This window comes from Mus musculus, chromosome 2, assembly GCF_000001635.26.
Source record: "Mus musculus strain C57BL/6J chromosome 2, GRCm38.p6 C57BL/6J".
Lineage (NCBI taxonomy): Eukaryota > Metazoa > Chordata > Mammalia > Rodentia > Muridae > Mus > Mus musculus.
In genome coordinates, this window is record NC_000068.7 from 8,719,923 (window position 1) to 8,736,756 (window position 16,834).

The window sequence follows — 16,834 nt, forward strand, 5'->3', positions numbered from 1 at the left end:
CTAATCCTAAAGAGAATTGCTGCCCGAGGGGAGGGGGATGCAGGGCAGGGGGAAGTGAGAAGGGGGCTGGGGGCATATGTGAAGTGGGGTTGTGTGGATGGGTGATGTGGTCAGGTGGGGGAGCATCCTCTCTGAAGGAAAGGGGAGGAGAGGTGGAGTAAAGAACTCTTGAAAGGGGGACTGAGAAGGTGGGCAACATTTGGAATGTAAATAAATAAAAACAATTAAACTTTTTTTGTTCTTCCATAGAATATATATTTTAAATTTAATTTTATTTGTAACTCATCTTTTTACACTCCATATTCCATTTCCCACCCCTCCCTTTCCCTACCACCCTCGAACTGCTCCACATTCCACACCCCCTCCTGACCACACCTCCTCTTCTCCTCATGGATGCCCCCACCCTCCACACCATCTGACTTCTAAACACCCTGGGGCCCCCAGTCTCTTAAGGGCTAGGTGCATCATCTCTAAATGAACACAGACCTGGAAGTCTTCTACTCTATGTGTGTTGGGGGCCTCATATCAGCTGGTGTATGCTGTCTGTTTGGTAGTCCAGTGTTTGAAAGATCTCGGGGGTCCAGATTAATTGAGACTGCTGGTCCTCCTACAGAATTGCCCTTCTCTCAGCTTTTTTCAGCCTTCCCTAATTCAACCACAAGGGGCAGCTGCTTCTGTCCATTGGTTGGGTACAAATATCTGCATCTGACTCTTTCAGCTGCTTGTTGGGTCTTTCAGAGGGCAGTGATGACAGTGTCCTTTGTCTTACAGAAGCTTTCCAGTTTCATGAGGTCTCATTTATCAATTCTTGATTTAGGAGCAAGAGCCATTGGAGTTCTCTTTAGGAAATTTCCCCCTGTACCAATGAGTTCAAGCCTCTTTCCCACTTTCTCTTCTATGAGATTCAGTGTATCTGGTTTTATGTTGAGGTCCTTGATCCACTTGAACTTTGTACAAGGTGACAAATATGGGTCTATTTTCATTTTTCTACATACAAACAGCCAGTTAGACCAGCACCATTTATTGAAGATGCTTTCTCTTTTCCATTGTATATTTTTAATGCCTTTGTCAAAAATCAAGTGACAGTAAGTGTGTAGTTCACTTCCCTCCCTAGAAAACATAGGGTTTGAAAGTCAGAAATTTGGGGGAAAATGTCAGAAGAAATGGGTTGGATCAAAATGTTTATGAAATGGTGAGTATTAACCAAAGCTGAATGAGCTGGAAAACTTGCTTTTATTAAAAGTAGAGTTTAGTCTTTATTTATGTTTATGAGTGTCTGTCTATACTGCCTCAATTGTGCAGGTGCCCATAGAGACCTGAAGAAAGCATCAAATCCTCTGGAGCTGGTATTAATGTGGTGTCAAACGTCCTATGGTAGATATTGGAAACTGAACTTGCATCCTCTGGAAGAACAGCTTGCACTTCTTTTTTTTTTTTTTTAATTAGGTATTTATTTCATTTACATTTCCCATGCTATCCCAAAAGTCCCCCACCCACCCACTGTGGGAAGCCACATGTGCCATTGCAGAGTGGTGCTGGCTACTGCTGGCCACCACACATAAGTCTGGACAAACAACCAATGTGTACATATGCAGTAAAGCTTTTTGCCAAGTCACTGCCTGGCCCGGGCATGTTAATGAGGTACTGAGAATATAACCAATCAGATGTGAGACATGCAAATGGGGAATGTTAATGAGGTTCTGTGAGGTACTGAGAGAGAGAGTAGCCAATCAGATGAGGAACATGCAAATGAGGCATAGTGCATAACCAATCTGGGTGTGAGACACGCCTCTACTAGGCCTATATAAGCAGCACCAGTTCTGGGCTCAGTGTCTCTTCACCTCTGCAATCAAGCTCTCCCAATAAACGTGTGCAGAAGGATCCTGTTGCAGCGTCATTACTGCTGGCCAGTCCGGCGTGCACAAGAACCCACTTCCACTTCTTGGTCCTGGCGTTCTCCTGTACTGAGGCATATAAAGTTTGCACTATCTACTCCTAATCCTCTTCCCAGAGTTCTACAGTGAAACTGCACCTTATCAAGGCATGCTATGGGGAGACTATCACAGGCAGGTTAATGGTGTGTCTTACTGTGTCACCACGTATTACACAGGGAAAGCTAAATGTGTAAGAAAAGGAGGTCTATTCTCATGCAGTACACAGGGTTACCAGATAATTTCAGTATATAATGTGTCTCAAAGCGCTAATATAACTAAATTCCTAGATCATTTTACTTCAATAGGAAAAATCCTATTGAATCTTACAAAAGTGATTAATAGTGTGATGTCCATATATTTACAGATATGAATGTAATAAAACAGTGGTTCCTATTTCTCATTCATAATCACTAAAGTTTTCATATACATGCATTTTATTCAAAATAAAAAAGCCATTAAACACATTTTTGTCACATATGTACAACATGCATCATAAGACTGAAAGTAGATTTTATGTATTTTTTGTATTTCTTTTTAAGACATTTATTTTTATTTTTATGTGGATTAATGCCTTTTCTGCATTTATGTCTAATAACCACACTCATGCTGTAAGAGGCCGTCACATCTAGAAGTGGAGTTACAGATGGTTGTGAGCCATCTTGTGGGTTCTGCAATTGAACCAGGGTCCTCTGCAAGAGCAACAAGTCCTCCAAAGTACTGAGTCATCTCGTGATTCCCTTTGTTGGTGGTGCTGGTAGTTGTGGTGGAATTAGTTTCACTTTTTGTTTGTTTCCTTTTGTTTATGTTTTGTTTTGTTTTGCTTTTGTTTTTATTTTTTGAGACAAAATTTCTCTGTATAGTTATCACGATGGCCATCCTGGACAACATTGTAGACTACAAAATCTGTCTGACTGTCTCTTGAGTGCTGGGATTAAAGGTTTGTGCCACCATGCCCAGCTCACAACCAAACTTTAATAATTACTGTCTTTGTCAAGGTTTATATTCCTGTACAAAACATTATGATCAAGAAGCAAGTTGGGGGAGGAAAGGGTTTATTCAGCTTATATTTCCACATTGCTGTTGATCACCAAAGCAAGTGAGGACTGGAACTCAAGCAGGTCACAAAGCAAGAGCTGATGGAGAGGCCATAGAGAGATGCTACTTATTGGTTTGCTTCTGTGGCTTGCTCAACGTGCTTTCTTATAGAACCCAAGACTACCAGCCCAGGGATGGCACCACCCACAATGGGCTCTCCCACCCTTGATCACTAATTGAGAAAATGCCTTACAGCTGGATCTCATGGATGCATTTCCTCAAGGGAGGCTCCTTTCTCTGTGATAACTCCAGCTTGTCTCAAGTTGACACACAAAAACAGTCAGTACAATTATCTAAAAGTATGTTGGGAAACTGTTTCTTTTGTAAAATGAAATGAATAGCAATCCATGCTCTAATCTGGTGACTTCAGAAGTAAATGAGCTAGCATGTACAAACTATTCAAAAACCATCTTCCACAGCATTACCACCCATTAAACTTTAAGTTTTTTATATATGTTGGATATTAGCCCCCTATCTGATTTAGGATAGGTAAAGATCCTTTCCCAATCTGTTGGTGGTCTTTTTGTCTTGTTGATGGTGTCTTTTGCCTTGCAGAAACTTTGGAGTTTCATTAGGTCCCATTTGTCAATTCTCGATCTTACAGCACATGCCATTGCTGTTCTGTTCAGGAATTTTTCCCCTGTGCCCATATCTTCAAGGCTTTTCCCCACTTTCTCCTCTATAAGTTTCAGTGTCTCTGGTTTTATGTGAAGTTCTTTGATCCACTTAGATTTGACCTTAGTACAAGGAGATAAGTATGGATCGATTCGCATTCTTCTACATGATAACAACCAGTTGTGCCAGCACCAATTGTTGAAAATGCTGTCTTTCTTCCACTGGATAGTTTTAGCTCCCTTGTCGAAGATCAAGTGACCATAGGTGTGTGGGTTCATTTCTGGGTCTTCAATTCTATTCCATTAGTCTACTTGTCTGTTTCTATACCAGTACCATGCAGTTTTTATCACAATTGCTCTGTAGTAAAGCTTTAGGTCAGGCATGGTGATTCCACCAGAGGTTCTTTTATCCTTGAGAAGACTTTTTGCTATCCTAGGTTTTTTGTTATTCCAGATGAATTTGCAAATTGCTCCTTCTAATTCGTTGAAGAATTGAGTTGGAATTTTGATGGGGATTGCATTGAATCTGTAGATTGCTTTTGGCAAGATAGCCATTTTTACAATGTTGATCCTGCCAATCCAGAACTCAAGAAGGTGGACTTCAGAAAATCGAACAACCCCATTAAAAAATGGGGCTCAGAACTGAACAAAGAATTCTCACCTAAGGAATACTGAATGGCAGAGAAGCACCTGAAGAAATGTTCAACATCCTTAATCATCAGGGAAATGCAAATCAAAACAACCCTGAGATTCCACCTCACACCAGTCAGAATGGCTAAGATCAAAAATTCAGGTGACAGCAGATGCTGGCGTGGATGTGGAGAAAGAGGAACACTCCTCCATTGTTGGTGGGATTGCAGGCTTGTACAACCACTCTGGAAATCAGTCTGGCGGTTCCTCAGAAAATTGGACATAGTACTACCGGAGGATCCAGCAATACCTCTCCTGGGCATTTATCCAGAAGATGCCCCAACTGGTAAGAAGGACACATGCTCCACTATGTTCATAGCAGCCTTATTTATAATAGCCAGAAGCTGGAAAGAACCGAGATGCCCCTCAACAGAGGAATGGATACAGAAAATGTGGTACATCTACACAATGGAGTACTACTCAGCTATTAAAAAGAATGAATTTATGAAATTCCTAGCCAAATGGATGGACCTGGATGGCATCATCCTGAGTGAGGTAACACATTCACAAAGGAACTCACACAATATGTACTCACTGATAAGTGGATATTAGCCCCAAACCTAGGATTTCCAAGATATAAGGTACAATTTGCTAAACACATGAAACTCAAGAAGAATGAAGACTGAAGTGTGGACACTATGCCCCTCCTTAGAATTGGGAACAAAACACCCATGGAAGGAGTTACAGAGACAAAGTTTGGAGCTGAGATGAAAGGATGGACCATGTAGAGACTGCCATATCCAGGGATCCACCCCATAATCAGCATCCAAACGCTGACACCATTGCATACCCTAGCAAGATTTTATTGAAAGGACCCAGATGTAGCTATCTCTTGTGAGACTATGCCAGGGCCTAGCAAACACAGAAGTGGATGCTCACAGTCAGCTAATGGATGGATCACAGGGCCCCCAATTGAAGAGCTAGAGAAAGTAATCAAGGAGCTAAAGAGATCTGCAACCCTGTAGGTGCAACAGCGTTATGAACTGACCAGTACCCTGGAGCTCTTGACTCTAGCTGCATATGTAACAAAAGATGGCCTAGTCGGCCATCACTGGAAAGAGAGGCCCATTGGACACGTAAACTTTGTATGCCCCAGTACAGGGGAACGCCAGGGCCAAAAAGGGGGAGTGGGTGGGTAGGGGAGTGGGGGTGGGTGGGTATGGGGGACTTTTGGTATAGCATTGGAAATGTAAATGAGCTAAATACCTAATAAAAAATGGAAAAAAAACTTTAAGTTTTACTTGGACACTAAAACTGGATCTGAAGAGATGGCTCAGGACATGAATACCTGCTGTAGAAACATGAGGACCCGAGTTGAAACCCAAACATCCATGTAATAAGCTGAGTGAGGCCATTTCTGGGCATGTTAGCCCAGTTTTGTGGAGGATGGAGACTGGGGAATGACTGGGGTTTGCTGGCTGACTGTATGTCTTCAAGCTTGACAAGCAAGCCTGTTGTCTGAGAGGAGCAAAACAGACGGCATAGATGAGCACATTCAGCATTCTCCTCTGGCCTTGTTAGTAGTCTATCACACACACACACACACACACACACACACACACACACACACACACACACACACACACACACACGACAGAAAGAGAAAAAGAAACAGAGAGACAGAGACAGACAGAGAGAGACAGACAGAGCACTGAGTCTCTATTTTTGAGAATAGATGTTGCTGAAAACCAAAAAGTAATTTAATAGCTTTCCTACCCATTTTTGCTTTTTGCTTGCGTCCTTAATTCACTAGGTCACTTGATTTCTTTTGCAAGAATGTGTGTGAGCATGCATATCAAAGGACAATGATTATTGAGTCAGTTCTTCCTCCTCAACATGTGGACCCAGGATTCCTCTATAGTTGTCAGGCTTTCTGAAAAGCAGTTCAACTACTGAGCTATCCCACTAGCCTATTTTAATATCTACAGAGAAATATAAGTAGAATAGCTGAAAATTGCTTGCTAACACAGCACAAGGTTGTGTCCTGCATAGCATTGGGCAGACTGGTTTTACTTTTTGAGTTAAGTTTTTGTTTTTGTTTTGTTTGTTTTTTTTTCACTATACCATTCACTTTAAAACATAGAGATGGTGAGGTAAAATCACTTTCCTGATGATTTGCTCCTGATGTGGTGGATTTCTTGTCTATGAACTTTAACAGACACTGAGGAAACACCTATGAAATAGCTGATTATACAGAATTACACAGATTCTTAATGACCTATTTCCCTAACTGACCTCTTGTGTTGATAAGACATCTCCACCTATGTAGAGAGACTGGATTAGTGGAATTTGTAATAACTGTCATAAGTTGTCTTCTTTTTTATTTCAGCCATCAAAATATTGTCTGGGAATAATGAAAATATTGGCTCATTTCAGTCAACATGTTTTCTGTTTCGGAGTTGAAATTACCCAGCAGGTCTGTAAGATCTTAGAAATCTTTCTGAGAAAGATGTGGAGTCTCATGACTGGCAGTTTAGAAATTCTGCCAAAACCTGGCTCTGGCTTTCTAGTTTATCAATATGTCACTCAACCGTTTCTACACCTGACTTGGAAGTGACAGTGATCATTCTTCTGATGGATCATTTTATAATAGAGGAGGGGACTATAGAACAGACCTTAGTATGAGAGTGACTGAGGTAGATATTGCCTCTTCCTCTCACTGAATTATCTACAAGTCATATGAACCATCTAAGATATAGTATCTTCCTTTTAAATTACTGGTGCAGATACAAATAGTACATTTGCTATGCAATTATATCATGATGACAGCATAAATTAACATGTACAAACAAATTGGAAACTGCTAAGTAAAACATTTTGTACCCACATTTATAACAGGCTGGAAAGCAATGCTAATTACTATTGTGCTAACGGGGTAGTAAGCCTTTTAAATGTTATAAAGAATAATATCACTCACCAGGCAGTATCATGCCTAGAAAATTTAGTATGTCATCTGTTCTGAAACAATATAAAGTACCTTTGAGTTTGATTTTTGAAAGTTTTAGCAAACTTGTTTCAGTTACCACTGTCATATGTTTTGATTGCCTACACCAATTCTTTCCAGGAAAACAGAAAGGTGTTATTCGATTAGATTGGAAAGAAAATATTGAACACAAAATAAAAGTGTTTTGGGACACATCTAGTGATTCTTGTGTTATAAAGAAAACTCATTAAATAAACTTAAACATGCCTGTTTGTTCTTGTCATATTTCTATGTGCTACATTGTACCGTAACAAAATGTATCTTTGAAAACGGCAGTTTGTAGACAGTATTTGTAGAGAGAAAATAAACCATGCCAGTAACCTTAGTGAAGATATATTCTAAGAAAAGGTCTGGTAGAAGAAACTTAAAAGATAAAATGAATAAAGTTTGTAAAAAAAAAAAAAAAAAAAAAAACCCACAGCATGCTGCTCCTCTGGTCCAGAAGAGAAGGGAAATTCACTGCCGTTATGTAAACTATATCTTAGATTTTTTTTTTTCTGAACGATAGCCTGCCTTTTGCTGCAAAGCCCTTCAAATCAAACTTTAACTATTTACAACACCCCTTCTTAGAAATCACAACTATTTTCCTGGGGGTAGGAGAGAAGAGTTCTACTATAAAAGCTATCTTCAAAATGAACGGTTTATTTATGCTACTTTTCTTGAGCCAAGGAAAGGTTGGAAGTGTTGAAAAGTATTCAGGACTTTGTGCCATCTGCCCTGATTTCATATGTTGCCTCATATGAGTTGGAACAAAGAGGTGGGCTGGATGGAATTAAAGAATGTATATATATATTTATATATATATATATATAAAGAAAGTGGTGATCAAAAGCTGCTGATAAGAAAAGCCAGTGTGCTCCCGGGTGATGTGTGTATTCAACTCCAGGCTGACTCCTCTTATGCTAATACAGCCAATTTCCTCTTTTATTTCATTTCTGGAGCCTGAATCTACGATCTCTGATAAGGTTCCCAAGGATACCGCCTTCACTCACAAATGGGGAGGTGGAAGGGGGAGTTCGTGATGGAGATGTGTAACTCCGAGAGAGCACTAGAGGATGAATAATTTAAAACTCCGCCCGGAGATTTGAGGCAAAATGCAGAGATAAGAGACACCAGAGGGTGTTCTCTGTTTATTCAGAGCTTCATCTTCCAATGACAGCTGACCTCCAAGGTCAAGGGCATGATGGGAAATAGAACTGACGGTGGGAAAGGTAGTTGCAATCCACAAGAAAGTAATGATTTACTTTGTGTCAAATGGCACATTGATCCTTTTTTCTTTCTTCTTTTTTTTTTTCTTTTTTCTTTTTATAAATTTAACTACTCCTTTCTGTGTGTGGTTCTTCCTCAATGGAAATCCTGTGATGGGGGCAAGTTTGCATTAGCCATAATCTATTTCCATGCTTGTGAATTTCCCATAAGCTATTTCTTAGCAACTTGATCTTGGCATATTTTTTTCATAATACTTTTCTTAAGGAAATGAAGGTCAGGATTCATTGTGACTGAGCATCGGGAGTGTGCATGACTTCAGACCTCAAGGTATCTGGTTGACAGACACAGAGGTCTTCAGTTTCTCTAAGCAAAGGCTTCGTGCTGCTGCTCCAGCTTCTGTCTTTAAGACTGTAAAAAGAGTGCTTAACAATTGCCCCTCGTTTCTTTTTTTTTTTTTTTTGAACCTTCTCTAATCCCTTTTACAGCAAAACACAAAATTATATACATTTATCCTAACCAAATCTTCGTGTTTTCTCTAGTTGACTGTCTCAGTGCATAACCCTTTGCCTAAGAGAATTCTAAGCCATTTGTCCCACATAGAAATGTGTTGTTAGCTTGAGCAACTTACAAATTCTGACAGTAAGACATACACCTAGGATAGCTTTGGTTCCCATGATCAAAACCGTCTGCCCAGTCGATCCTATTGGTTTCAATAGAATAAAAGCATGACCTCTGCAGAGAGAGAGGGGGCTAATGTCAGTGCTTCTCAAGGCTGGTTTACATTTCCCTCATCGTCTTAAACTGCTGTTTCTGCTTTCCTCCGTCTGAATGTTAACCCTGTTTTCATTCCTGAGCAATCATACCTTTTATCTTTCTTTAGATAAACATGAAAACATACCAAGGTCATTGCCAGGTGAGAGGTAAGATGTGCGTGACTGCCACCCAGCCTTGCCAACTCCGCTTCCCCCTCCCTCTCTTCCTTGACAAACACTTCTTGCCAGTTTCACTGGACTGAGGCACTTTAGAGGATGAGTCACAGCCCTGCCACTCTGAGTGCCCATACAGGTTGTCCGTCCAAGGGCCCGGCTCCTGGGCGCCAGCCTGCTTGCGTTTTAGTACACACTTGCACGCTGTGTCCCTTCTTCCTCCCCCACCCAACATTCTCGTGCTTGTATTGACAGTTTGTCAAAGCAAATGCATGGTACACTGCATTCATTCCCTGCTGAGGGCATAAGTGCACATTTTGTACAGATTTAAAACAAAACCACCCCAATTGGTCTTTTCTTTGCTCATGATTTTTTTTTTCTCTTCTGAGTAGTAAGAGGGAAGATGGAGAAATAAGAAACAAATAAGGGGGAAGATGGAGAATAGAGAGGGAGGAGCAAAGAGAAGAAAGAGAAGGAAGGAAGAAGGCAGGGAGGGAGGGAGGGAGGGAGGGAGGGAGGGAGGGAGGGAGGGAGGGAGGGAGGGAAGGAGAAAGGGAGGAAGGGAGGGAAGGAGAGAGAAAAAGACAGAGAGAGACAGAGACACAAAGACACACACACACACACACACAGACATACACACACACACACACACACACACACACACACACACACACACACACAGAGAGAGAATATGAAACACAAAGTTAGCAGATAAAAATACCCTAGCTAGTGACTGTTAAATTTTAACTTTTTGATAGTAATGAATCATGATTTTATTACAATGTTCTTTAAAAAATCAGAAATCAAGATAGTTTAATTCTGTTTCCAAAACAATACACTGTACTTCTGATTGACTGCTACTAAGAACAGTGACAAATGCCACAGGAGTCACCGTCTCCATATAGACTGCCCTTTGTCTGCATTACTTGGCTATGGAGTCCCTTATCAGATGGTTGGCAGCAATGAAAAGTGTACCTGTTTGATTAGATGGAGTTCACTAACTCAAGCTTTTAAAATGTAAAGCTCAATATCCAAATAGTTTGACTATTACACACAGCAGAGATGAGAGCATTGCTTATTTAGAAAGAAATTCTGATATTTAAATTATTTTCCATTCCAAGGATGCACTTCTTTTCCTTTTTCTCCAAAATTATTACTGCATATGCTTATATTTTGATGCTTCCTTTTCCTCCCCCAAGTTTTCAGGTAATTTTTGCTGATGTGAAAAAATTCAAATGCCAATCATCACTTGTGGAAATAAATCTATGAATGGGGCAGAACCCATGCGTGTTCTGTGATCTTAAAAGTCTCCAAACTTTGGATGCTTTTGCCTAGAAATATGCCAGCTGCCACACTGAAAGGATTACTTCATGATGTAATTTCACCTAAACCATATCTTTCCATTTTCACTATTTAGGCACAGAGAGTTTAAATTCTGAAGTATTAAGTTCAAAAATTTAAAAACTGTTTCTTACACTACAGTAAAAATCAATATTTCTTAAGACTGTGAGGACAATCATGTATGAAAAAAACAGATGTGTAGTCACATGTTTGTTACTTAACTACCACTGTAATTTACTCTAGGAACTCCTAATTAACATAATTCAGTCATGATAAAATGAAATCAAATGACGTTGATGTGGCAAAAGATACACCTATAGGAAAGCAATGAATGATTTCTGCATGGATTAGCTCAATTTAACAAGATGAGTTAGAAGGTTGAACATCTAGAGCAGATGGAATCTGTGGGCATCACTTGAAATTTCAGATGCCTTGGGGTGATTTCCCTAGTCATCTCTGCTGGTTACAGGAAGGGTCAAGCGCTAACTCCTTCCCTTCCGAGTACAAACCCGGAGAACAGGAACTGTTATGTAGAATGATTCTCTTGAAGATCTTCCTTTTACTCCAAAGTATTTTTGAAAGTGGAGATGAACACACTTTCCTACAATTATTATACAATTATTATTATTATTTTCTTTTCTTTATACTCCAGATTTTATTCCCCTCCCGGTCCACCCTCTAACTGTTCCACATCCCATACCTCCTCCTTGCACCTCTGTCTCCATGAGAATATCCCCATCCCAGCCATCAGACCTCTAAACTTCCCGGGGCCTCCAGTCTCTTGAGGGTTAGGTGCATCTTCTCTGAGTGAACCCAGAGACGGCAGTCCTCCACTGTTTATATGTTGGGGACCCCATATCATCTGGTGTCTGAGAGACCTTGGGGGTCTGGGTTAATTGAGACTGCTGGTCCTCCTACAGGGTCCCCCTCCTCAGTTTCTTCCAGCTTTTCTCTAATTCAACCACAGGGGTCAGCAGCTCAGAAGAGGTAACTTATAGTGCCCACCTCCAGCAGAAAGACAGGGCATCAAGGGAGAGATGGGGTTGCTATTCCAAAGTTAAAACTCCGACCTATAATTGTTCCTGTCTGAAAGAACTGCAGGGATGGAAATGGAGAGAAGCCTGAGGAAAAGAAGGTCCATGGACAGGCCCAAAGTGAGATACAGCTCAAGGGAAGGCCCCAAGGCCTGACACTATTACTGAGGCTATGGAGCGCTCACAAATCGGGACCTAGCATGTCTGCCCTCTGAAAGACCCAAAAAGTGCCGGAAAGAGTCAAATGCAGATATTGTCACACATACAATGGACTGACTTAGCCTTTAAAGGCCTTGAAATGTGTATTCAGAGTCCATTGGACCTGATTATCTATGTGTGACTCCAATCCGTACTTACTTTTCTTCTAACTCAAAGGGTTTGATTGCAGAACCAGCAAAGACAGAACTTTCTATCACAGTGTATATTCCCCTATAGGAGAGCACAAAAATGCCATACAGAGTCTGTGAATTTATTTGTCGTATACTTTGGGTACAACTTAATTTAAAAGCATTGGAAATGAAGCAAGTGTACACGGGGCCAATATTCTTTATTTGGAATATGTATCTATGTACAAATATACACCCTTGAGTTCTGATAACACAGTGTCATGTTTCAGACTTGGGTTTAGGTTTACTTGGTGTTGTGGCCTGATGAACAGATGATTCTTGGCTTCTAAGAAATTGAAAGATTTTAAGAATTGGAAGAGAGGAAGAGACCCATGAAATAAATTTGCTGGGGATGGAAAGATGAGGTGGTTCAGTGGTAAAGAGCACTATTTGCTGTTCCAGAGGACCTAGGTTCAACTCCCAGCTCCCACATGGAAACTTAAAAAGTTTCCTAAGGAAACCCGACACACACATGGTATACAGACACACATGTAGGCAGAACATCTATTACATAAAATAAAGGTTAAAAGCATTGAAACAGAAAGAGAAAAGAAATGAGACCTTCTGATTAAGATATGGCTGACATAATCAGAAATACATAACAGCTATGGCTCCCAGCACATGATAGGCATTTTTACAGAGCTCAGTTGTACTAAGAATTTTCTGACCTTGAGAATATTTGCAGGAAAGTGCTTAGTTAGCAAATTCAGGAGACCTACTTTCCTCTTGCCACTCTTCCATAAAAGTCAGCGTGCTTGAGTGTGACACACTGTTTTGACTTCCTTAGCTGAATTAATTCAGGTATAAGCCAACGTCTCAAGGTGTTTTCCCATTTAAGACTACAACTTAGCATTTGTTTCATAATCAGTAAATGAGTTTGATCTTAGAGTTTATGATTCAAAGCTATTTTTTCTCTAAACTTCAATACTGTTAAAATAACATATTTTATTCCAGCAGAAAAAACCCTGGTTGGGGAAGGTTTCCAACTGGGGCAGTGTTTTTGAGGTCTTTTCAAATAGTAAATAAGTTCACATGACTCTCACCTGTATTCTGTGGTCAGTACTTATGTTTAGTCTTCTGACTCAAGCTCACCTGCCCTTCACACTCACATTCCTATGTCTTAGACTATGCATTTTTCACACACAGATACCAAACATTTAAACAATGTACACACTAATAGTGGAGCTTGAATCGTCTTGCAAATTGTCTGTTATCTTGTTAGCTGTGAAAACACTTATTAGATTTGGAAAAGTTGTAAACATAGTACTGAATTCACTGATGATGTAAATATTACTAGTTTCTACATTATTTTAATATATCTTCAAACATATCCTTAACAAAGAGCAGGAAGAGATTTGTAAATCTGTGTCCTGGTGTTTGTCTTAAGGCTGTCAAGGTATTGCTAAAATGAATATATAAGCTTTTAGAAGCTGGATGTCTGTAAAAATAGCCAATTCTGAAACAACAAATATGATTGTGGAGCTCCATTAATGGAAAGGTTATAGAATTACCCTAAAAATTTGCAAGTGAATAACTATAACAACCATTTTAATAAAATAAAACCATTTGATAATATCTTTTAAATGCTCTATAACTTAGCTGTATAAACTTGTCTTAATTTTTTTGCAAAACAAAAATCATGAAATTTTCAAGTGATGCATTTATGAATAATAAATCTACTATATGCAAATACCAAACTGTATAGTGAAACAATTGCTCTCACAGTAAAATTACAAACTAAAATATTTTTCAGTACTGAAAATTGACACAGTGACAAAAATTATTGTCTTTGTTTTTAAACGTTCATAAATATAAAATAAAGTATCATTACAGTATTGAATTCTACATAAAAATATGGAATTTATTGAGAGACACCTCTGCCTATTCTTTCATAGCTAGGCACAGTTAAAACAATGTTATTTTATTTAATTTGTCTCCTTTAAAAAAAGGCAATCAACATCAAGCTGAATGCTTAGACAAATAATACATGGGAGAGAGACATATATAACTCAATGAAAAGAGAACAGTCAAAGGATACTATGCGAGTTTCTAATTCAGGATACTTTTAAATTTTACTGGCCATGAGTCATGGTCATGGCATAAAATCCTTCATATTAAAAAGAACACTAATAACAAGAGAATGTTAGCCAATATTACTTTCATCCTCTTTCCCTTTACAGTGATTTTTTTTTTCACACTTCAACGCCTTATTGAGTCTGTGTCATATCCTGTCTAACTGCAGGATACATTTATTTTTATTTGGTTCCTCGGAATGCAAGACTGGCAGTCAGATTTCACAGGGAAGATACGGAGTCATAACAAAGGGCTTAAAATTAGGGTGTCTTTCCCCCTATCTGGGTCGCAATTACAGATGACACTCTGTTTCCAGAACAAAATTATCTTTACTTTAATTTGATTTTGTAACAAGTTTAGAGGTTTGAAATTTTTTAAGTTCACCAGATAAAGTAACTTCTTGTGAATGGAACTCAAAAGATGAAGAGACAGATAAAGGAGTCAGGGCAGTGTCAATACAGAGAGGGTACAAATGGTACAGAGCTCAGGATGAAGCTGGAGAAGAGACAAGGAGCCTTTTCCAACTCTCACTCAGTCATATGCCCTTCTCTCTGCTTTATAATGGCCATGTCTTCTTGGTTATATGGTGATATATTTTATGTTTCAGGGGAAAAGAAGCAAAGATTTCCTTTCTGGTGAGGATTGAGCACATTTTGTTCTATTGATCACTAGAAGATGGGGAGTAAATTAGAAAAGGGGTGGCAGAGTGGTTAGGCACTAATGGTATCTTCAACCCCTGGACTTCAGGGTAGGTGAGAGAACAGCAAAGTGGGACATGGCTAGTGAAGGTTCCTGAAGAACTAGAATGTAGACTCTCTTCCTTCAGTCACTCGACTAGCTGATGGAAAGTCACAGAAATTGAGGCTCATTCAATAAAGTACTCCTCTAAGGTTTTAGAATAGAGTACAGCCATCAGGATTCTTGGAATCATGTGCTCAGCTTGGCACCATGAGGACATCAAACTGACCTGCTAAGGAAGAGCCACGTGCAGTCATACTGAATCTTCACTCTGGATTGAGTAACAAGTTTTTTTTTTTCCTTCTCTCTAAAATAAATACTGTCTGTCCTTTATAAATAGCAAGCACTGAATTTAAGCACTACTGTGCATCTTAGGATTCTTGGTAATTATATGTATTTAATGTGGTCGAAGAAATTTTATTTAAAAAAACCTCTAAATGGAAATTATTGTTAGCACAGGATGTTGAGTTCAGGTTTAAACAGCACTGTAGAGCATAAAGGTACACTGTGTTCATAATTGTTTCATTATTACAGTTTCACGGAGTCCTTCAAAGAAGGGGAGGCTGCTGCTGCTCAATTCTCCTGTAGGAAACGGAGGTTTAAGAAGTTGGCTAGTTTTCTCAAGAAGTCTTTCTCTCTCTAATACCTAGCATACTTCATATGTGTTTCTGGAATACAGTCCAGTCTTTCTTTGTTTTCTTCCTTATTTTATGTTCTATACTCTCCAAAATCCATAACTGAATATCTTGAACATCTTTAACTATTTAACTAGTTAACTTCCTGTGTCTCTAAGCTTTTCAGATGTTTGTCCAAGCAAACATGAAATCACATAGTTCATAACTTCTGTGCTTTATAAATAGTAGGCACTGTGCTTCAGTACGGAGTACATCTTAGATCTTCTTGATGAGCACATGCATTTATGTACTCCAAGAGGTTTGATTTAAGAAGAAAACCCTCAAAATAGGAATTATTGTCATCAGAACTTGTCTTTCGCAAGTAGTGATGAATGTAAAGTTGAAGGGATATATTCAGACTCGAGAAGCAACAAAGCTGTTTTTCACAGTGTAAGTCAGGCTCAGGGTAAATAATATAGGTAAATAAAAGCAAAAACTTTTGTGCTTCAGAAATTTTTAGGAAAAAATGACATGCACTTGATACTAAGTTGAGAGAGAGAGAGGGAGAGGGAGAGGGAGAGGGAGAGGGAGAGAGAGAGAGAGAGAGAGAGAGAGAGAGAGAGAGAGAGAGAGAGAGCATTGACCTCTGTAAAAGAAATGTAACTCACCACATTGCAGGGATTATAACCAAGATGTCTGCATCACCTTCTTTACCTCCTAAAGTAGTGATTCTGCTACACCTGTTGTGGCCAGTTTATGTTCTTACTCACATAATTCCTTCGGGTTTCTATATTTTTGTTTTATTCTGCCATTCAATTATGTTGCAATTCAATATAAGTCCATCTCCTCTGAGTGATGTTTTTCTTCTTAGGTGCAGCTCATAGGAAAATCTTCTCCTCTTGCATTCTCATAGTGCTGATGGATACCACTTACATAATAGTGTTGACTTGGTCTTCCATGTCTTTCCCACAGTATGCTCTGCTTTCCAGAGACCCAGCCTTCTGCCTCCCCTTTTCTTCCTCCCCTCCTCCCTCCCTCCCTGCCTTCTCCTCTCCCTCCCTCCTTCTCTCCCCCTCCCTCTCTCTCCTCTCTTTCTTCCCTCTTCCTTACTTCCTTTCCTCCCTCTATCCCTCTCTTCCTTCTTTCCACTTTCTCCTCTATATCCTTTCCGTCTGTCTCTTCTCTCCCTTCCCGCTC